At 38.2% G+C, this 22528-nt stretch overlaps 1 long non-coding RNA gene across 1 annotated transcript; it reads left to right on the top strand.

Annotated features, from left to right (window-relative positions):
- Positions 1-710: 710 nt before the first annotated feature.
- On the top strand, positions 711-14535 carry LOC131354102 (uncharacterized). The gene is made up of 4 exons (XR_009204698.1): positions 711-800; positions 12839-12990; positions 13541-13614; positions 13812-14535. It is a non-coding gene; the product is annotated as an uncharacterized LOC131354102 (long non-coding RNA).
- The last annotated feature ends 7993 nt before the right edge of the window (positions 14536-22528 follow it).

Here is a 22528-nt window from a genome sequence, read left to right as displayed (position 1 = left end):
GGATTGTGAGAAATAGAAACCTATTTCAGACTAGATAGTTGATTTATGTTTTTCACTGCAAATATATTCGCTGTGGCCGACTGAATTCTGTTGAATTCTGAGCCACGTGTTGCACATTACTCTCCTTAACCACTCAGTTAGTTTAGAGTTCAGTGGGATATATGCAAAGCAGCTCAAATAGTCTAATCCAGACTCCGGACTGAGGCTGAAATAAACTTTCCAGATGCTGCCTGAGATGGTGTATGCCTTCATCCATCCATCCATCCATCATTGTGCCATAAGGAGTTTTTTAACAAAGCAGAGTAAATAATTCCCGCTGAGCAGACAGCTTGAACACGTGAGCTCATTTCAACAAATGGTACAAACTTAAATACTTTCCTATGACACACAACAGCATTAATTTATTGCACAGAATTATTTACTTAAACTTAAACTGCTTTAAATACAGGAAAAGACGTTTTGTTGATAGTAGATTATTTTATTTTATTTGTTTTATTTTATTTTATTTATGATTATTATTATTTATTTATGATTATTATTTTAATTAATTTATTTTATTTTATTTTTTCTTGTAACTGGCTGACTATGGGACATGACTCCTAGTCTTTTTGCCTCTGACCTCTGAAAAGCTTTCTGGATATGAATGCGTGTTAAATAATTAACAACATTTTTCAACCACAACATCGCTGGGTTTGCCCCAGGGTTTAGAAACCACACTGAGTTACATTTGATTTAGCCCTGAGTGACTTCTTTAGCCAAGAAAAGCTAGCTGTAGCAATATTACATGGAAACAAGACAGGGTATGTAACTACATAGCTTTTATTCACTGTTAGTGTTAGGTTTTAGATACAAAATTCTCCAAAACAGCATGTTATCATTCTGTACTGAGTTATAAATCAGCCTTTTGGGTTTACCTTTGAACCTCTGTTTTAGTTGTTAGCACTTAGCGTGCAGTGTAGACGCGTGCCGTAACACGCCAAGGTGATTAGAGAGCTTGGTGTGAGCAAACATCATCCATCATGACACAGATTGGCAGCAGTCAGTTGCAGCTTACAGTCTGTTGATGAGGTGAAGATAGTTCTAGGATCAGATTAACCTTATTTAGACTTCTAGTTTTTAAATAGCATAAGCACACAGCAAAGCTATCCAGGCATCCTAGGATGAAGGACTAGGATAGGATGTTTGAAGAATCTGAGAGGGAAATCTCAAGCAAGCATGGAGCAGATTAATCTTGGTGACAGATTATATCATTACAGCGAGATATATGACAAATTAAAGGAATGTTATGTTATGTTATGTTATGTTATGTTATGTTATGTTATGTTATGTTATGTTATGTTATGTTATGTTATGTTATGTTATGTTATGCTAGCATTTTTGCTACTTATCTCCATGCATACAGAAGTTATTGTAAATCAAAGCAAAATAATGGGAGCAATGATGGGAGTGGTCTATTCCAAGATGACTCCGCCCCAATTTTCAGGACATAGTGCCTCAATGAATGATATAAATGATGTACATCATGATGATTACTGTCCAGTGTCACCCAAATGAGGATGAGGATCCCTTCTGAGCCTGGTTCCTCTCAAGGTTTCTTGCTCATATCATCTCAGGGAGTTTTTCCCTTGCCACTGTTGCCTCAGGCTTGCTCATTAGGGATAAAATAGGGATAAAATATTTACTTTAAACTTTAGAATTTTTTCTTCCTCTATGTTGCTATACTTCTATAAATCTGCTTTGAGACAATGTCTATACAAATATATACAATAGATCTGTAGATTCTGTGCCAAGCTATTCTGATGACTCAGGGTGGTTCGACACCTTGGTAACACAAATTATGTTGCTTTTTCATCTGTATTTCAGCAAAATCATGTGTGTGTGTGTGTGTGTGTGTCATTTTCTCAACAAGCCCTCATTGGTGGATCAGTGACACGTCTGATTAATGCGTTTGTTCTCCCGCTCACTGTAGTCCAGAAACAGAAACGGAAGCTTCTGGAATATTCCACTCAAGCCTATCCATCTTCCAGCCCGCAGCACGCTCTCCTCCCACTCTCACCGAAAGAGCATAATTAATCTATTTGAAATGAACGGGGGGAAGAAAAGATCAGAATCAGCATCGTTTGTGGAAAGATGAATTTCGAATTTAATCCGATAACGGAAGTGGCTTCAAACACAGGCTACGCGAGCAGCGCTGCAGAGCCAGAGAGAGGGAACACAGGCTCTGAAACAAGAACAGAAGGAGCAAAGAAGATGAGGGAAAGACAAGACAACACTTCCTCCATGTTGTCTATCAGCGAATTGCTAATCATTTGAAATAATACCATCTCTGATATTAGCCTCAACTTGTCAAAACCACAGTGTTGCTCAATTCTTTACTCTAATTGGTCAGAACATGTCGATTAATTTACTATAGCAGAAGACTATGGACTTGATTGTTTCTATAGCAACAATTAACACAGGGTCTTGGATTGTATTGTAAATGCTCCAAAAATAAGATTATAAGATGAGTAATTGATTGATATACTGAGGTTTTCTATAAGAAGACATTTATTTGGAGTCTCTGCTGTCCGTAAAGGTGTTCCTTAAGTCTTAAGACAGAAGGACTACTTAGTAACATGACAAGCTGTGTATTTTAGAAAGAAAAAAGAAGCTGGTGAAACTGTTATACATAAGTGATAACTAGATATAATTTATTTGGCAAATGCTTGTTTAATGTAACTGCAAATGGTTAAATTAGATTAGATTAGATTAGATTAGATTAGATTAGATTAGATTAGATTAGATTAGATTAGATTAGATTCAACTTTATTGTCATTGTGCAAAGTACATGTACAAAGCCGATGAAAAGCAGAAATATGCGCAGTGGCATATTTACTAAAAATTACAGAGTTAAATAGTTAAAGAGCTGTAATAGATCTGTAAATGATTCAGTGTTGTGGTAGTAACAGTAAATTCATTGCTAGCTGCATCACGCCATACCCCCATAACAGCATGCCCCCAAAATGTTTAAAACCTGACATACAACATAGTAGGATGAATACATAATAATTCTGCACAATCTCTGAGAGAGTGAGAACAAATTAAATGAAATGGTGTGGTTTATCACATCACCTCCATAATGGTAGTTTTGTATCCTAGGGCATGAGCTAATTTGTACACACACCCTCTGAGTGAGAGAGCAGTTGGGAGTTGAAATCTGAGCTCTGTGTGTGTGGAAAAGAGATGTTTTGTGTGGGAGCATGAAATTGTAGAAATTAATGGGAACCTGTTTGGAGAGCGGAGTGGTTAAAAAAGCAAGGATGGACAAGATGGAATGTCTTAAATGAGGCATATTAATGGGCAGGGATAGCCAAGAAGGACACAAAAGCAGCAACAAAATGCATTCCTGGACTTCCCAAATCTTGATTACATCACAAACTTATAAAAATGTGATAATTACCTAAGGAAAGTAAACAAGCGAAACACCTGGACACACTAACCTACACTGAAGCTAAAAGACTCAAACACTGTTCCAGCATGACATTGCAGCTGTGCACAAAGCATGGATGGATGGATGTGTCGGAGGCTGGGTGGATGGATGGATGTGTCGGAGGCTGGGTGGATGGATGGATGTGTCGGAGGCTGGGTGGATGGATAGATGTGTCGGAGGCTGGGTGGATGGATAGATGGATGGATGGATGGATAGGTGGATGGACTGATGGATGCATAGATGGATGGATGGATGGATGGATGCATAGATGGATGGATGGATGGATGGATGGAAGGATGGATGGACAGACTTAATTAACCCCCAAGGGAAATTTGGGGAATTTGTTTGGTTTGTTGTATTTTATTAATTTTTAGTGACTAAAGAAAAGCAAGTTGTGGCATGATTTTCATTTCCCTCGTAGAACTTTGCATTATTTGTACAATTATACTTTAATAAAAAAGTACTTATTTTATCTTTAGTAAAATTGTAAGGAATTCGATGTCAGCTCTGACCAGCAAGCACCATTCCACTTTTCCTGAGGCAGCAACTAAGGCGTGACTGATTTCTTCCTTCTATTCCTCATCTTCTTTCTCATGGAAATGGAGCAGACTTTTTGTTGCCTTGTCTTTCCATTACTCATAGTCATTCATTGTGTCTCAGTCTCTCCCTCTGTGAGGCTCCAGTGCTGGTTGTTTTCATCCCTCCTCCACCTTCTCTATTCACTCTAGTGCTCTACACTAGTGCAGGACATTTGCTTACATCTGAAGCACCGAAGCCTCAGTAGAGAGTGAATTGTCGAAAGTGAAGGTCTTTTGATTTATTCTTTTTTCACTTCCATAGTGGGAATCCCAAAATTTCCTAAATTCTGCTTCTCTATTTATTTGTTCCCGTAATGTATGGAGTTCTCAAAAGGTCTAGACCTATTTTCTATTAACAAGAGAAGAGTATAATGACATTTACAAGTACAGTAGTATAATAGTTCCTCGTTTTCAAAATCCATTGTATTGATACATTATCCTAATACATCACTTCTCATATCCTATCAAGCAATCTACCTCTGAATAGAATATATAGCAAGTGAACACTTTACCAAGTGTCATTGTGCACCAAGTGCTCCAGGGCACATTTGAAAGTAAAAAAGGATCTTGCAAAACAGGGAAACTCCTATTGATGATGTAATTCATTCAGTGATTGTCTTTTAACTTTTAAAGAAATACATGGGGCAATGCTAACATGCGGTAGAAGAGAGCCTGCAAGACACAAAAAATGCACTGCCGCGATATTGCTAATTAATTTCCGTAAAAGTGGTGAGTGAAAAAGTGGAATTACTTTATAACAGCCCACAAGAAAACTAATGCAAATATGTTCTAGGGAGGTTCTATCTGAGGGAGGTGTTTAATAACAGTTATGTAACTAGCCAAGTGCACATATATATATATATATATATATATATATATATATTTATATATATGTATATGGCTAGCTAACTTGGTAAAATGTTGTTTGTCGCTATGTCTGTTAGTTAGTCTGTCTTAAATTCTTACATGTAACTAGCTGCATAGTTAGCTAACTAGCATCCATCCATCCCACTGAATGCAGCTCCTTATATCCACAAGCAAACATTGTATACACTATATGATCAAAAGTTTGTGCAAACCTGACCAACAAACCCACATGTATAATCATGCGTTTATAATCATGTATGTAACTAGTAGCTAGCTAACTTGATACAGTGATTGTTGTTGCTATGTCTGTTAGCTAATTTAAATAAAATTTTATATTTTATATTTATTTAATATTTATATTTATTTATATTTCTTTAAAAAAAATCAAGTCACTTTTACATGATTGTTTTTTCTTTTAGAAATATAAATAAATATTAAATACTTTGTGCTCTGGTAAAATCTATTGGCTTTAATATAAAAAATGTGGTGTAATGGAATCCACAATTTCATGGAATTAAATTTTAGATTTCAAGATAATACTGGCTCAGAAAAAAGTTCTAAGCCTACTTTTGCTCTGTACTGTATCTTGCTCTGACCTTGGTGTTGGGTAGAACCCGGTGTGTGAAATGGCACAGAAAGCAGACCATTTGTGAAATCCATCAAGTAACTGTAGCTTCTCACACTTATCTGTGTGAGCTTTTTTCCACTGGAAACCGTTCTCGCTTGGGTGTGATGGTGCAAAGCTATTAGCAGAAGAACAGCTTCAGAACTCATTGGTATCGAAAGCTTCACACCTTGTACTCGCAGACACCATAAAGACGTGGGTGGTGACTGATAAACTTGCCAAATAACTTCTTTTCTGTTGGGTTTATTATGAGTTAATGATGGAGGATCTGTGGTGTCTGCTTTCAGTTAACTCTAGAGAAAAGGTGACGAGTCAACATGAGATGAAAGGAAGATGAGTCAGTGATGTATGATGATCATATATCGTGACTTCAAACAGTGGTTTTTGTTTGGTTTGTCTTTGTTTCAGTATTTTTAGTGGGGTTTTTTTCAGATGATAGAATAATGGTCTATGTGTTCTTTGGGAAAAATCCAGAATGGAAACCTGGAGAGAAAATCAGATGTTTAACATTCTCAAATATTCATTTATTTTTGATGAAAAAATGCAAAAATTATCCCATATCCATAGCAACAATCCTTTCCAAGCCACATGCTAAATATTGCACATGCTATTCCACACCAAAAAAGGCCATGAAAGCTCCACAATCAATACTAGAATGAATTACTGATCTGAGATCAATGTTTTTAGGTCCTCAGAATATAGTAAAGATCAGGATCAGGGTTAGCGAGGCTGCCTCTAGACCAGGGACCTGGAGAATTCATCAAGCCGTACTGTTTGTTTAGCCACAGAAATGCTCTGCTTGAGCGGTCAGAGGTGAAAGGTCATGGTTGGCCAAGCAAACTTACTTTGTGAAGGAAAAAAACAAGTTGAAATGTAAAACAGTAGGCTTCAGAGTAGAAATGAGAGTGAATACAAAAACATGAATAGATAATGCTGTCTATAGAGATATGAACAGGTTTTGGGAGTGGATATGAAGCTCACATGAGAAAGAAAGACCACATTTACTAAAGTGAGCGATGTATTTAAAGCATTCATTCATCCTAACTAACCGCCGGATCTCAGTGGTTTTCATTTTGGCTGCTAGATTGTTTATCTCTTAACTTTCACAGACAAGTTTAGGCCACACAGAAAGTGCCGAAGGAAAATTAGATACTATTAAAAAAATGGTAAGACATACTACTAAGACATGGTAGACAAGATATATTAGACATGGCGGTAAGAGTCTTTCATCAGTACTTCAGCGTCAGCAATAACAAAAGATATCAGAAAATATATCAAGATTAATCTTTTCATTAAAATGGCTTATTCCACTGGATAGATACAGTGATCAAGGTGAAAGAATATCACCCACATTGTCTATTCGTATGCATTTTTGTTTGCTTCATGTCATAGGAAACTCTACATGAATCTATTCTACTGTATATGAGGATGCAAGAGAAAAGAGTAATAGTGAAGCAGTGTTTTGAAATAGCAGGAGGTAAAACTGTGCAGAGACAGGATTTGTGTTTATGCTAGACGTCTGAGACACACTTGACAACAAAAAAACATCCTAGTCATTGTTTGGTCTAGTGGAACGTTGGCTTCATCTGTGCAAAAGAAACCATGGGGAGGGGGGGGGAAATGGAATGCTAGTAACACTGGGCCAGACGGCTGAACGCAGTTTCCATCCAAAGACTTGTGGTAGACGACCACCATCTGGTCCTCCCACATACTCCAGGATGTACAAATACACTAACACAGTAGCTTTCTCACTTGGACAAAAAGGAGGAAAAGAAAATCTTGCATGAAAGTAAAACTAGCAACTGATTGTCAGTGAAAATATTAAAGCTTGCTTAATTGAATTACTTTTTAGCACTTCATTTGCAGGTGAATGGAAAAAGTTAACAGCTGCCATCCAGTGCAAATGAGGTGTAATTAATATATCTAGAGGATACACATTTGTTCTGTCCAAAGCTCCAGAGATTTGGGATGCTCACCAACTCAGGGAGGATAAATAATTGATGACAAGTCTGTGATGTCTTTAACTTGTTAGCTGTATAAAAAATGCTCCTCTTGACCCCATGCTGTGGTGTAAATCGAGCACAAATCTGAGCCAAGAGAGAGAGAGAGAAAGAGAACGAACAAAATAAAGACACCTTTTGTTGTTCTGAAGTCTATTAAAACTGAAGGGTTTTTTATATGCATTTAAAAACAAGTGGTTGTAGGCTTGAGCGAATCCGTTTCTAGTGAAACTGTGTTTGGCAGTGTAAGGGTGTTTCTTTAAACACGTACGCCGTGTGCTGCTTTACGCCGCATTTATTAAGCCTTTATTTCATAGTGACAGCAGGCAGTTCCTGTGGGGAGAGAAAAAACACAGCAAAAAGCAGTCGGGTACAAATCTAGAGCTCCCAGACAGCTGGATTTTCTTCACACCTTCACACCAACAATGGAAGAAAGAAAGAACAGGAAGCAGTTATCATGTTCTGCTTAAGATGAACTATGTAAAGGCATGAGGAGAAGTGAGAGTGATGACTGGTCCTATGTGCCTCCTACACACTACTGTGTCATTGTGTTCAACACGGGTTAGGGTCACTTTAGGACATATGAGGTCATGTGAATCGGTTCCCAAAATGATAATTAGTCACTGCATGAAAAGGGCACTTAACTACAGGTCACTGGAGGTATCTGTGTCTTAGAAATTGTATAAACAATCAGATTTGTGAATACCAATCACTATTACAGAAATTATGTCAAATTATTCTATTATCATTTGTCCTGTCAGTATATTGACTGTAGGTTAAGTAAATAAATCCTAAAATGTCTTAACTAGTGCCTTGGCACTTGCATTGGGAATTTTTTTCGCCGTTTCTGACCTACTGCAATTTTTTTGGAAGGTCTGTAATAATCAAAGTTCATTCATAAATCTGTGGAGAAATTGGAGGAAAATGAAGCTGAAAGACGTCAACGTCTGTACAGACTTTTGTCCCAAAGCCCAAGTCTACACTCAGTGAGACAAAGTGTGAGGGCAGAAAAAAAAAGAAAGAGGAGGGACTGAGCAGTGAGTCAAAGGCTTTGGTTTCGGTCATTTCTTTCTTGTGAAAGAAGGCAACGTTGACAAGGCAACCAGTCCATCTGGTCATGGTCCAGCTGTCTCAAGGGGGTTGAAGGGTTTCACAGAGGGCAAATAATTATTTGACTCTCCTGAGTTGATGTTGATAAGCACTGCAATGTTCCCGTACTTCATGGGTTGTGAGACTAGAAGCAGCCAAGCCATTCCAGCACTTTGTTGACATTATAAAAATGTATAAAATGAGTCTTTGCAGCTTGATCTTGCCTTGGAAATGAAAACTGAATCTTAAAAAAAAACATCAGGACATTTTGTTTGTCAGAAAAAATTCTTTTACTCATATCCACAGTTAATATAGCTTAATTCAACATAAAAACCACAAACAGTATCTTTTAAATAAACCAAAATCTCAGCTAGCTTGCTAATTGTTAGCCATATTCACATCTTTCGTCTGTATAAATTGGATGCTGGAAAAGCTGCAGGTGTCCTCATGTGAACTCCTGAGCTCAGAGGAGATGCTCATTAGGAGTTTAATTAAAGCCACGCTCTGGATTTGACTCAGCAGTGGCTCTTTGGCTGAGAATCATTTGCTTAGCTGAACTAGCATGATTAATAGATGAAGATTTGTCTGAGCCAAATTTGGAAATTCCAGGTTCATGTATCAATTTAATTAAACCTAACATGTTTAAATTCAGGTAAATTGAGCAAAGACATGAATGTCATACTGGTGAATAATGCTATTTATACCAATGTTTCTATTATAAATTCTAAATTTAAGTTCTATATTAAAATGAAATCTATCTTTCTAAGTTCAAACAAAGACTGAGATCAATCATCGGCACATTAACGTCATCAGATTTCTAAACATAGTTTCTGTAAATTCGTCACATTTCACAAACTGTCACTTTTTTTGTAACAGGAAGTTACAGTCATTAGCGCAATGCTCTGTAGTGACCTCTTCCCCATTTTTAAAATGTTCTCAGAGTGACCAGTACTTAACAGGCTGACGCCGGTGTTGTCTTTGGTTTATACATGTTGTAGGGTCATGTGGTGATAAGTGAGGTCACACTTCAGAGATGGCTTTGTCTCCAGCTCTTTTCTGGTTTGGTCATTTGTCTTAGTCATGGACTGAAATATGCAGATTTTGGCTTAACTTTTGTCTAATCTTTTAATGCAGGACTAGAAAACCTTTAGAATCACAATCACAGGACACTGTATAATTATTTATGGTATAAGAGGACAGCATTAAATGCTGTGTAACACAATGATATTTTTTTTCTTAGACCAACTACTACAATATTTACAGATTTGTTTAGAGAGGAATTAGTTGATCGGAAAAAATCACAGTTCTCTCTCATTGGCATTTTCTGGATCTACACTATATTGCCAAAAGTTTTGGAACAACCCTCCAGACCATTGAATTCAGTGTTGTTTTTCAGGGGTTGGGCTTTGCCAATACCTTGGCTTCAGCATACCAAGACAGGACTCTGTGCAGGCGAGTCAATTTCTCCACCCCAAACTCGCTCATCCATGTCTTTATGGACCTTGCTTTGTGCACTGGTGTGCAGTCATGTTGGAACAGGAAGGGGTCATCCCCAAACTGTTCCCACAAAGTTGGGAGCATGAAATTGTCCAAAATGTCTTGGTATGCTGAAGCATTAAGAGTTCCTTTCACTGGAACTAAGGGGCCGAGCCCAACCCCTGAAAAACAACCCCTGAATTCAAAGATTTGGCAATATTTTCGCCAATATAGTGTATGTTGATTTATTACTTTATTATCTTAATCCAGTACAGCATAAAATAAAACATTTCAAATTTCACATAGGTTTATCAAGAAATAATAAAGTCGAGCACTACACAAAATGGCATTTTTGACAAAAAGAAGTCCATCTCATTCTCTTTCCATATCAATTTTCAACCACTTTCTGCCTTATCAGGGTTCTCAAGCTTTTGTATTTGCAAAGCTTGCAAATGACTAAAACTTTATTCACTGGAACTGTAATGCCTTATTGAACTGAGCTGGGTTGTGAGCAAAACCGAGCAATTTCCTCTGTCAATTTATCTATCATTTAAATTAATTGTACAGGTGCCTTTATATTCTTCCATCTGATGTCGATTGTGTTAATGACTTTATTCCACAAAAATGGTGAGATGAGTGCTGAAAGAAGATAAGATATCAACCATGGCATGTTGCACAGTATGTCTGTTGTGCTCGGTGTTGTTTCAGTGACATTGGGACTACAGGCCGAGCCTCCGGGCCTTGAGCTGTGTGTTCTCATGTACACACCAGTTCTGTAGCTGGCTTACTTGGAAAAACGATTATAAAGGTCTACACTTTTGCCTGGGCATGCGTACTGCTTGGTCAGCCGTTTAGTCAAGATAACGCACATGCTCTTTCTTTTTCATTTTTCGTCTCTTAAAACCACTAGTTTTGCTGGAGAACATGCTCACAAACCTGCTAGACCAGCCCTTCATTTCTGAGGTTGACTGAATATAACAAATCAGACGCCAGAGCAAACATTAGTCCAGAGATAGAGAGGGTAAAAACACATAAGAAGAGGCTTTATAGGCTCGGTTTGTAGTAGAACACAAAGGGCAGGTTACCTTTTTCAGGCTCTCTTATGCAAACAAGCAGAAAAAATTCGCTCAGCATTTAAGTGGCACAAAACACCTTTTGTTTCGTGCTATCACAGAGAGAGATGGAGAGAGAGAGTCAAATACAATGCTTAATTCATTGGTCATTCATTACCATGCCTTTTCATCCAAATCTAAAGTGGCAGTCACGGCAGGTAATACCTTCAAAATTAGAGGCTGTGTTAAATGAACTGATTTGATTCATACTATTCGTACTGTTCTATAACATATCTGCATTCACATATGCATTTTTCCATATTCTTTCTTCCTTTTTCTATCTGAAGTATTTTCAATTTTTATTGTCTTTCTAAGGAATTCCTTTTATATCTTTTATTTTTACCAATTCTATTTTATTACACAGCATTTCACTACATAGCGTATTATGTATAGATATGAAAAGTCACAAATTAAACTGGAATTTGAATTCGATTTACTGCAAACTACAATTAGCTTTACATGGCGGGGAGGGTAGGGTAGTGGAATTATTAGCTCTGAGATTTTAGTCTTCTGAATCTAATAAGTAATAACTAAATATTTTTTTTTTTACAGAATGAGTGTGTATACCTCTGGAAAGATTATGCCGTATTTTAAATTCCAAAAAATGACCAATTGACTTGATCTGTCTGAATGCTGAAGATTTCATCATATTCCCTGGGAAAGGAAATGTTGTGCTTTTTATTTCAGAAGGGAGAAACTTTAGTTAGAGCTCATTTACCATCTTCCACCAAACCCAAATTAAAACTATGTATTAAGGTTAAACTACAGAATGATAAACATAGCCTACAGGCGCCGTACATGTTATGGTCATGTGGCTGACTACTGATCGAGCACATCTTGCTCCACCATGTGCACCTGGAATTTTTATGACGACAACCATGTGTGATTTATTCACAGAACGATTATCCCATGCGAATCGTCTTTTCTTAACAGGCATACAGTATGTCATTTTATCCCGTCTGCATAGTTCCTGTAGAGAAAAGCTGCCGAGTAATCTAGTCTGTCCCAGGATAAATTTAGTGTTAACTAAAGACAAATCATGAAAGAGTTTCATTTGATGTGTTTCAGTAGCATGACCAGTTGAAGTGAGGCCTCTCAGGTGTACCGGACACTGAAACTCAATCTGAAGAAAAAGATGGCCAGTACAAAACCCCTCTTTGTCTGCGCTCTTTCTCAACCAAAGAGCTCTTTCTCGCTTCTGATTCCCACACACACACTTCGGCTCCAGACCCTAAGCCCCCCCCTCACGGTTGGGTGGAGCTGAAAGGTCAAAGGTGAGTGCCAGGGGTCCCCAGCTGGAGAACGTAAATCCCGGCCAAGCAAGCTTTCAAGCAAGGGCTGTTCGCTTAATGAGCTTTTCTCCCTCTGGCTTTGCGTTTAGTGGAACTTGGTCTGTGCTTTCCTACTTAAGCAACTTTTAAAAAAAAAATCTCCTTAAAAGCCTGAGGGAGGTAAGAAGAAGTTGCTATTTATGACCATGTGATTTGGCTTTGTTCGGAATGAAACGATTGTCTTTGTTTTTTAATTATGGCAATTTTAAATACAATGTACTGGTAGCACGGAGAATATAAGGCTGAACCTGAATTAGCAAAATGTTTGTGGGTGTTTTTTTTTTTTTTCAGATGAGCACTTACAGAAGGGAAGCTGTTCTGATGAGGTTTCATGGTGCCTGTGAACGGGTTCCGGCTCTTTCATCTGGTCTTTCATTACAGGGTAAACCGGGAGGGAGCCGAGCCCTGGTTTACAGCGAATGAGCACTACAGGAAACAACAAGGTGATTAAATAGAAGAGTACACTGCAGGTGTTGCAGTGTGTTTGTGAGTCGATGAACATTTAGGCGAATTCTTGGACGTGTTCTGGCATGCACCGCTGTTCCAGAGTGTGTTCTTCAAAAATAAGCCGTCCCTCTGCACACATAAACAAAAGCTTGTTTCTCAGTCAGCATTTGTGAGGATAGGATTTGCAAAAAAAAAAAAAAAATGAAGAGAACACTTTTGTTTAAGATGTCAGCAAATGTTTTCTTGGTGCTTGCAGCACTCTTTCCAGTTTTTCTTCACAGCAGGGAAAAACATGGCTGTGCTCGTGCCTTAGCCTAGTGTTTCAATGGGGTTGGATTCCTAAAGGCTAGAAGAAGAACAGAGCAGAGAGCTTTGCAAATGAAAATCAAATTTTGTCTTGATTTGTACCAGTATGCTAATATTATATAAGATCTTTTAAGAATTTCTTAAGAATCCAATTTAAAAAAAAAAAAAACACAATGTCACAGATTTATAGCTGAATTATACAGGAGTTACACTAAATCACTGCATAAATTTAAATCCTAGGCCTTTACCAGGAAACAGTCCCCAGACAGACGCCACTGACTGCACTGGAGCCTCTGAATGCAGTAAATCATCACGTAAACTATGCAGCAACTGTTTTGTTTTTAATGGTTTGGCTGGAAAAACTATACTATAATGCTCTAACCATTTAAAGCCAATGATCCTTGTTTCACTCAAATTTCTCTGACTGGAAATACCTGAAGAAAAAAAAAATTACAATTACTTTTTTTTTTTTTGTCTGAATTTCTTCCTGTTTCATTTCTTTGTCCAACAGGGATCTGTGTCATCTAGACCTGGGATTAGGGATGAGTTAATCATCTTGGAAGTTGGAGTAATATGATGATTTGCCTGTGTCATAGCATTAGTTTTCATCTACTGGCCAGGATTCCACTGAGTATAGCTCACTCATCATGCCATGACGCAAGCAGGAAGCACCTTTGTAATTACAGCCTGCATGCGCCGTGTTCTAAATACGTGTTTGCACAACAGGAGCGGAGTTTCTAAAAAATGGAGAAGCATTTATGAAAATAGTATTTAGTAAAAATGCCTTTCCACTTTCCTAGCCCAGATGTGCTACACAGGGCCACACCCCAAAGCGTTCTTCATGTTTATTCATCTAGAACTCTACAATACAGGTTTAAAGGTAATTCGAAGGTTCCTTATGAAGCTAACATGCGAAATCCTGCGAAATCTTTTTCTTTCTGTATGAAATGTTGTGCTGGTGATGATCCGCTAGGAGTAAACTAGATAGAAATATAGGGGTGTAGGGTAGATGGGGCGGTGGTAGCTCAAGTGTTTAAGGTGCTGGGTCGTTGCCTGGTTCAAGCCCCAATACAGCCAAGCTGCCACTGTTGGGCTCTTAAGGCAACCTTCCCTGCTCCAGTGGCGCTGCATCATGGCTGACCTTGTGCAACCCCTAGGATGGGATATGCAAAGAAAGAATTTCACTGTGCAGTAATGTATATGGGACAAATAAAGACAACTTAAATGATGTTAAGACTTTCCTGAATTTGTATAAACATACAATAAAATGAACCTCGAATGTTGTTGTTCTTTCACCTGCTCCCTGTTCGGGGTCGCCACAGTGGATCATTTGGTCTTCAGTTTAGTTTCAAATCATAGAATTTACATTGCAATATAATCGTTTGTTTATTTCTAATACAAACACAAATTCAATGAATGTTTTGTCAAATTCTGTAATTTCTGAGTCATGTTAATGCTGTGACAAAAACAATCAAAACAAAAACAGACAAAATCATTTTGTCCTCAAAGTTTTAGAAGCAGGAAAAATGGACAAGTGTAAGGATTTGAGCGAGTTTGACAAAGGGCCAAATTGTGATGGTTAGAAGATTGAATCAGAGCATCAGCAAAACTGTAGCTCTTGTGCAGTGTTCCCGGCCTGCAGTGGTCAATATCTATCAAAAGTGGTCAAATGAAGGAACAGTGGTGAACCGGCGACAGGGTCATGGGCGGCCGAGGCTAACTGATGCACATGGGAAGCGAAGGCTGGCCTGTGTGGTGCAATCCAACAGACGAGCTACTCTTGGTCAAATTGCTGAAGAAGTTAATGCTGGTTCTGATAGAAAGGTGTCCGAATACACAGTGCATGATTGGTCAGGGCTGTTTTGGCAGCAAAAGGAGGACCAACACAATATTAAGCAGGTGGTCATAATGTTATGCATGGTCAGTGTAATGTGATCTATTGAAGAGATTTGGGGTCTTAGAAATTGTCCAAAAAATGAAAAACAAACAGAACCAGAACCTTGTACATAACACTTGCAAAATGAAACAGATTGATAATGTTTGCTGGAATGAGATAAAGATAAAAACTGGGTAAACAAGAAGGCAAGAGACTTTAAGGTCTTGCAACAGCAGAAATAAGATTCCTTAAAATAACTGGAAAACAGAGGAGACGGGATGGGGGTTGGTGATGAGGTGTCAGTCTGAGTAAGTGACGCAAAAGCAAGTAATGACGAGTGTGTACATGTCAGGTTACTTTACTAAAAGGGTGTGCAGGCAAGTGTGAACGCAACACTTCACAACGAGCCTCCGGGTTTTGTTCCAGCTGAAAGACCTTGTACAGTAAATAGATAATATTCTTTTCTTGTTAAATATGTGCACACCCTGTCTTACCTTTCTAGTTTAATTTCTCCAGCATTTCTGAAGGCTGGAATTCCTGGAGGTTTGCTATCAGGTTAATTATCAGTCCACTTGCTCCTGCTCTTTCCTGCGTGTGCAAATACAGCTTTGAAGATAATGCGTCAAAAGCAGTCTCATGAAGGCAAAGCAGTGCCAGAGGCAACGTGTATGGAAACGTTACTAGCGGTAAAGTGTACATTCACATGAAATCCAATGAAATCTATGATGATAACTATTCATTTTCTTCCTGTATATTCTCTCAGACTCATGTCTTATGCAGTATAGATACTAAAGCTAGCATGCATTTCCAGTACATCTGACACAGAAGTGGAACAACATGACAAATGCATGTTATAACACCCACATAAGGTGCCACTCAAGTATTGGCACATTATCTATCTGATCAACTCTGTCTACTAAACTTTAAAAGTATTGGCACCCTATCTGTCCGCTCACCTCTAAAAGTATTGGCACCCTAGGTGTCTGTTCACCTCTAAAAGTATTGGCACCCTAGGTGTCTGTTCACCTCTAAAAGTATTGGCACCCTAGGTGTCTGTTCACCTCTAAAAGTATTGGCACCCTAGGTGTCTGTTCACCTCTAAAAGTATTGGCACCCTAGGTGTCTGCTCACCTCTAAAAGTATTGGCACCCTAGGTGTCTGTTCACCTGTAAAAGTATTGGCACCCTAGGGGTCTGTTCACCTCTAAAAGTATTGGCACTCTAGCAGTTTGCTCGACTTTAAAAGTATTGGCACCCTAGTAGTTTGCATCCTATAAATCAATAAACGTATTGCCACCCTATCTGTCCACACAGCTCTCAAGGTATTGGCACTCACGTCTTCTGATCAACCCTAAAAGTATTGGCACCATAGCTGTCTGTTCATCTCTAAACGTATTGCCACCCTAGCTGTCCACTCAACTCTAAAAGTATTGGCACCCTAGGCATCTGATCAACCCTAAAAGTATCGGCACCCTATCTGTCTGCTCAACTCTAAAAGTATTGGCACCATATCTGTTTGCTCAACTTTTGGCACACAATTTATCAATAAATGTATTGGCCCCTTATCTGTCGACTCAACTCTAAAGGTATTGGCACCCTATCTATCTGTCCATCTCTAAAAGTATTGGCATCCTATCTGTCTACTTACCACTAAAAGTATTGGCACCTTATCTGTCTGCTCAGCTCTAAAAGTATTGGCACCCTAGGCTTCTGATCAACCCTAAAAGTATTGGCACCCCATCTATCTGGTCAACCCTAAAAGTATTGGCACCCTATCTATCTGAACAACCCTAAAAGTATTGGCACCCTATCTATCTGTACATCTCTAAAAGTATTGGCACCCTATCTGTCTACTTTCCACTAAAAGTATTGGCACCTTATCTGTCTAGTCAACTGTAAAAGTATTGACACCCTTTCTGTCTGCTTAATTCTGAAAGTATTGGCACCTTACCTCTCGACTCAACTGTAAAATAATTGGCACCATAGCTGTCTGCTCGACTCTAAAAGTATTGGCACCATATATATCTGCTTAACTCTAAAAGTATTGCCACTGTATCTGTCGACTGAGCTCTAAAACTATTGCCAACCTATCTCTCTGCTTGACTCAGCTCTAAAAGTATTGGCACCCTATCTGTCTGCTTGACTCAAAATATATCATCTATCTACTTACCAGTCATTTTAACAGGAATACATGTGCTTCTGCTCATTCATTTTCCAGTGCATTAAATCACATTACATCCTACACAACAAATATAAAAAGAAGAAGAAGAAGAAAAAAGTGATCTCAGTGACTTTGACTGTGAAATGGATGTTGATGCCAGACAGTCTGGTGTGAGTATTTCAGAGGTCCTTCACACACAACAGAGTCCAGAGTTCAAACAGAATGGAATGGTGTGAAAAACAAACAAAAAAACCCATCCTGTGAGCAGCAGTTCTGCAGCTGAGAGATCAGAGGAGAATGGCCAGACTGGTTCAAGCTCACAAGAAGGATATCGTAACTTAAATAACCACTGTTTACAAGTGTGGTGAGCAGAAAAGCATTACAGAACTCACAACACGATAACAGTATCTGACACAGTGCAAGGCTGTAGGGGATTAAACAATGTAGGAATATAGTTTTCATTGTGGTTAGCCTCAGTATTAAATATGCAGTTACTCGTCTAATATTTAGGCTGATTAAACAACATAGAAATATATATGTAGCATTACAGAAAACAGTTGTATCAATGTTGAGGTGATAGTAATCTGTCTGTTTGGATGAAAATTGGATTCGTACATTCAAATGTTTGACTACATAAACAAATAGGTGATACTGGCTAACAATGCAAATGACCGGGCATGCAGCATTTTGTTTGTTTAGTTGTGCTTGTTTGTTTGTTTTTCTTATATAACACTTGGTATATTATTTTTATTATGCTCTTCGTGTGTAACCAGCTGATAAACACGTGCAACATCCTCTTGGTATTCCATTGTGTATGTTTTGCTAGGAAATTTCTCTTTAAAGTTTAATAGCCAAAACATCATTCAGAAAGATCCTTATCCTTCACATTTAATCCAACAAGTAGTGTTCAATATGTTAGAGATATTGTAAAAGGACAGCGTAGTTATAGCAGAACTTTCTAAGGAAAATAAATGAATATCTATTTTAAATGAGAGGAATAAGATATTCTTTCTTTCAGATTAAGGTTACAGCAAAAGTATGGCAAACAAAGTACACTTAAGTACAATAACTTGCATTCACCCACTTGAGTGAGACATGTCAGTTAAATCTCGACTCCTGTTTGTTTACTTTCACATTTTTTAATCCTCTCCCCTACATAAGTCAAGCCTAGGGCTGTTGCCATAGCAACAAAGGCTTTCCAGTCAATCCCTGATTGGCTGAAACTCTTACTCGCGTTCCAGAGCAAGCAAATTGCTTTGGCTTTGGCTCAGGACTCCCTCTTTGAGCCTTAGGATGTGTGTCTGTCTGAGTGTGTGTGTGTGTGTGTGTGTGTGTGAGAGAGAGAGAGAGAGAGAGAGAGAGAGAGTGTTTGTGTGGGTGTGTGTGTACCATGTGTTCTGAAAAACTGCAGTGCATGCACCAACTTGCACAACATAGATGACGCATCAAAATGTTAGGACGCCACTTGAGGGATTTCTGCAAACACTAATTAAAACACACACACACACATACACACACACACACACACACACACAGAGAGAGAGAGAGTTAGTACTTCTAGAGTAAGGTCACAATTTGTTCATGATACAACAGAGAAAATAAAACTGTGTATAATGGAATTATTGGTGTGTGTGTGTGTGTGTGTGTGTGTTTGCACAAAATACATCTAAAAAAGAATAGTTAAACATCCATGTAATAATGCACACAAATGGTGTGTGGTGTATGTGCATATTCATGAGTGTGTGTGTGTGTGTGTGTGTGAACAGTTTTCACTAGCTCTAATTGAATCAAATCTGATCTTGCCAAGTCTGCCAGCTGCCAAGAACACACACACACGCACACACATGCACAGAGAGAGAGATGTTATCATGGCTTGATGTGATATTCTGACATTCAGGGCCTCACATACACGCCTGTGGGCTGTCTACTTAACCGACTGCCACAAACACGAACGTATGAATCTCAGGTTTAACGACTTACTGTGACCTAAAGCAGCAATACTTCAGTTATGATGTGAGCCACAAACCATTTTAATTCTTATGCCAAACCCACTGCAGTGCATGTGTGCCTGTGTGTGAGAGAGAGAGCAGTTTGAAATTAGCAGTGAACAGAAACCACACACACCTGTTCCTTGTTAGCATAACCCTAGATACCCAGAGGCCTCGGTTTTCCATAGCTAAATAAGTCGAGTTATTTATTGACATTATTGCTACGGCATATATGTACGCTGGGTCAGATGGTATGGTTTGTATCGCTATACATGTACAGCTAGCATGTGTATGTATATACTCTAACACACCCGGATTCCTCCATCGTCCTTAAAACTCTGCAGCAAAGTATAAAAGTTGATTCGTATAGGAACATAACATACTTTTAACCCATATATAAGTTTATTTATGAGCTCAGAATAAACCAGCAATTCTGTGAAGCTGATTTTATCGAGCTAGCTTTATATGTCCAAATAGTAATGAGTAATTGAACATGAATGTGGAAATCTAGAAATAGGGGAAACGGTTTGGGGAAGTCAGAAGAAGAAGAAGAAGAGAAAAAACACCTAAATGTGACGTGTTTAGTGACGCTCGCTTGTTAAACATCAGCTCTTCCAGTGGACTGGATAGTTTTATTTCATAGATTCATGAAGAAACATGAAGCCCTGCATGTTGTGACTCACTAATTATTCATCTGCACATAAGACAGAAGCAAGGCACAAAAACAAACCGTATTTCTATGTTTGAGATGAGAGCTGACCTTCCAGTGACACCCTCTGCCCTTTTATTTGTCTTCTACGGTGCCTTCTCTCATAGCTGATTGAGATGAGCAGCTGTTCTTGTCTTGCCTTTTATCCGGTTCCTCTGGTCACTCCTGGAATCTGAGCGCGTCATACGGGAGTGCTTATCTAAAAGTCGTATGGCGACAGTTTACTTTGGAGTAGATCAAGAGCCGAATTTTTCTAATCTGCCAAGCCCATGTGGACTTTGAGGACATCAACCTCCCTAATCAATACACAAAATAACATTTTACATATGCTGTAACTCCATCATTGAGCATTTGAAGGCTTCAGAATGGAGGAGTTGGTGTTGAATCTATAATGAACTCAGATGTTGAGCTAATTTATGAGCTCCTGGTTACACATCTCCAACTGAATGTATAGGACTGTAGAAAGGACATTATTTATGATCACACTCTCTGGTGTTTATGATCATTTATAATCACACTCTCCAGTGTCACCCAAATGAGGATAAGGTTCCTTTTTGAGTTTCCTTGCCACACTCACCTTAGGCTTGCTCATTAGGGATTAGTGATTAGGAATTAATACAAATAATTTTAATATAAGTCTACTATTAATCTTGAACCTTTTGTCTAATATTAATTCTTGAGCTTTTTGCACTATATTTCCTATGTTCTATCAAGCTGCTCTGAGATAATGTCCATTGTTAAAAGCGCTATGCAAATAAAATTGAATTGAAATCTGTTCAGTCGAACCTTTGGCTCGTAAACTCTGACCGTGTAAAAAGAAAAAAAAAAAAATCAAGGTTTTTAAGGTCGCACATCTGTGTTTTACATCTAGGTTTAGTCATCTATGTCCACCCTACCACACTGTTTTCCTTACTCAAACACACCTGGTTCGATTCATAATACAAGCTTTTTGTGTGCATGAATAATGCATAGAAGTGAAAAGCAAAGCAAAAGCAGGAAAGACGGATTGCAACGACAGGAATACACGTGTCCAAAAGAACAGAACAGAACAGAACGGAAAAGTCAATAGTGTCACTTGTTTCCTAATGACAACAGCTACATGGCCAGGGTCAGGCAAGGTGAGATGGGAAATCTGCAGATGGGAGTATATGAGGAGGAATGTCTTTTCCTTCAGTGAACAAAGACCCACCTCTGGCTGCCCTTCAGCTTTTGCCTTTCATCTTCCTCTTTTTTCGAAGCTACTCATTTCGAGAGAATGTCTTTAAAGGTTTAGGGTAACTTTAGCTGTTCCACATGAGGAGCAGATTGAGACTTGTAACATGAATCACTCTGAGCTTGTTAACTAGTACTGATTAATCAGATCCTGCATACGTGTCCGAACCTCTTCCTGAGGTAATGATTGTAAAAATTCGGTTCAGTTCAAAAGTTTAGTTTTAAGAATGTTAAACTCTTATGTCCATTTCTCAAAGTTTGAAGCTTTAAACTTTGAGAAACATTTTCCACTGAATGCATAATATCTGTAGTTTCAAAATGGCAAATATTTCCATTTCCTCAAAGAAAAGCAGAAGTAATAGTAGAAATACAGAGTCTCACTTTTCTTAAAGTACACACTGATACGCAAAATAAGCTACTGCAATAAAAACTGATTGAACAAGTCAGCTGAGCAGATATCACTAATTCTGTGGTACACATAGCATAAAGCTTATTTATGATAAAAAATAAAATAGCATTTTATTTAAACCAAGTGCACTCTCAATACTTAAGTGTACTCTTACTTCTTGCTGATGTATGACTTACTGAACTTTGAGCTGGAAAAGTGAATAATAAATAAAAAATGTTTCAAGGTTCATAAGTAGAAGTATCAGTAATGTGATTTATTAAAAAGTATTTAAGGAAATGAGTTGAGTGAGTAAAAACTCATTTAAAGATCACATGCCTGTACATATCAAGTAATAATAATAAATATATATATATATTACATCTTTATATATTTATTTATTTATTTATTTATTTATTTATTTATTTATTTATATTTATTAATTTATTATTGAAAGTCTGCTATGTACAAATTATATAACAAGGATTTGAAGCATGACCAGACATTTATGGATGACAGGTAGGTGACATCATCAACGTATGAATAATTGATCTGTTACTATCATCCTGGCACCGAACACCTTAACCTTACTGAAGTTAGGAAATTCATTTCTGTGTCTCAGCGTGGGGTGAAATTGCTTCCCGTCTCAAACAATGGCATGATAGAAGTCAGGAATATTTCTATCGTGCACGTTTTACACTCAGAGACGCTGTGAGTAAGTAACGCAGAGCAGCTTGTGAGTCATCTGAAACATGTCGGAAAAGGATTTACACTTGGCCTGATGTTGTGGGGGAGGCCTGGAGAACCACCGTGAACCCTGGATTCCATCCATTCCACTTGGCTTTGGAGCTTCGTCAGAACTTCTCTCTGATCTCTGGTGCTTGGGCTAGGAGAGCTC

The sequence above is a fragment of the Hemibagrus wyckioides genome, linkage group LG06 (assembly GCF_019097595.1).
Source record: "Hemibagrus wyckioides isolate EC202008001 linkage group LG06, SWU_Hwy_1.0, whole genome shotgun sequence".
In the NCBI taxonomy this organism is placed as follows: domain Eukaryota; kingdom Metazoa; phylum Chordata; class Actinopteri; order Siluriformes; family Bagridae; genus Hemibagrus; species Hemibagrus wyckioides.
The sequence above is the reverse complement of the archived record's forward strand: the minus strand, read 5'-3'. Positions and strand labels throughout refer to the sequence as shown.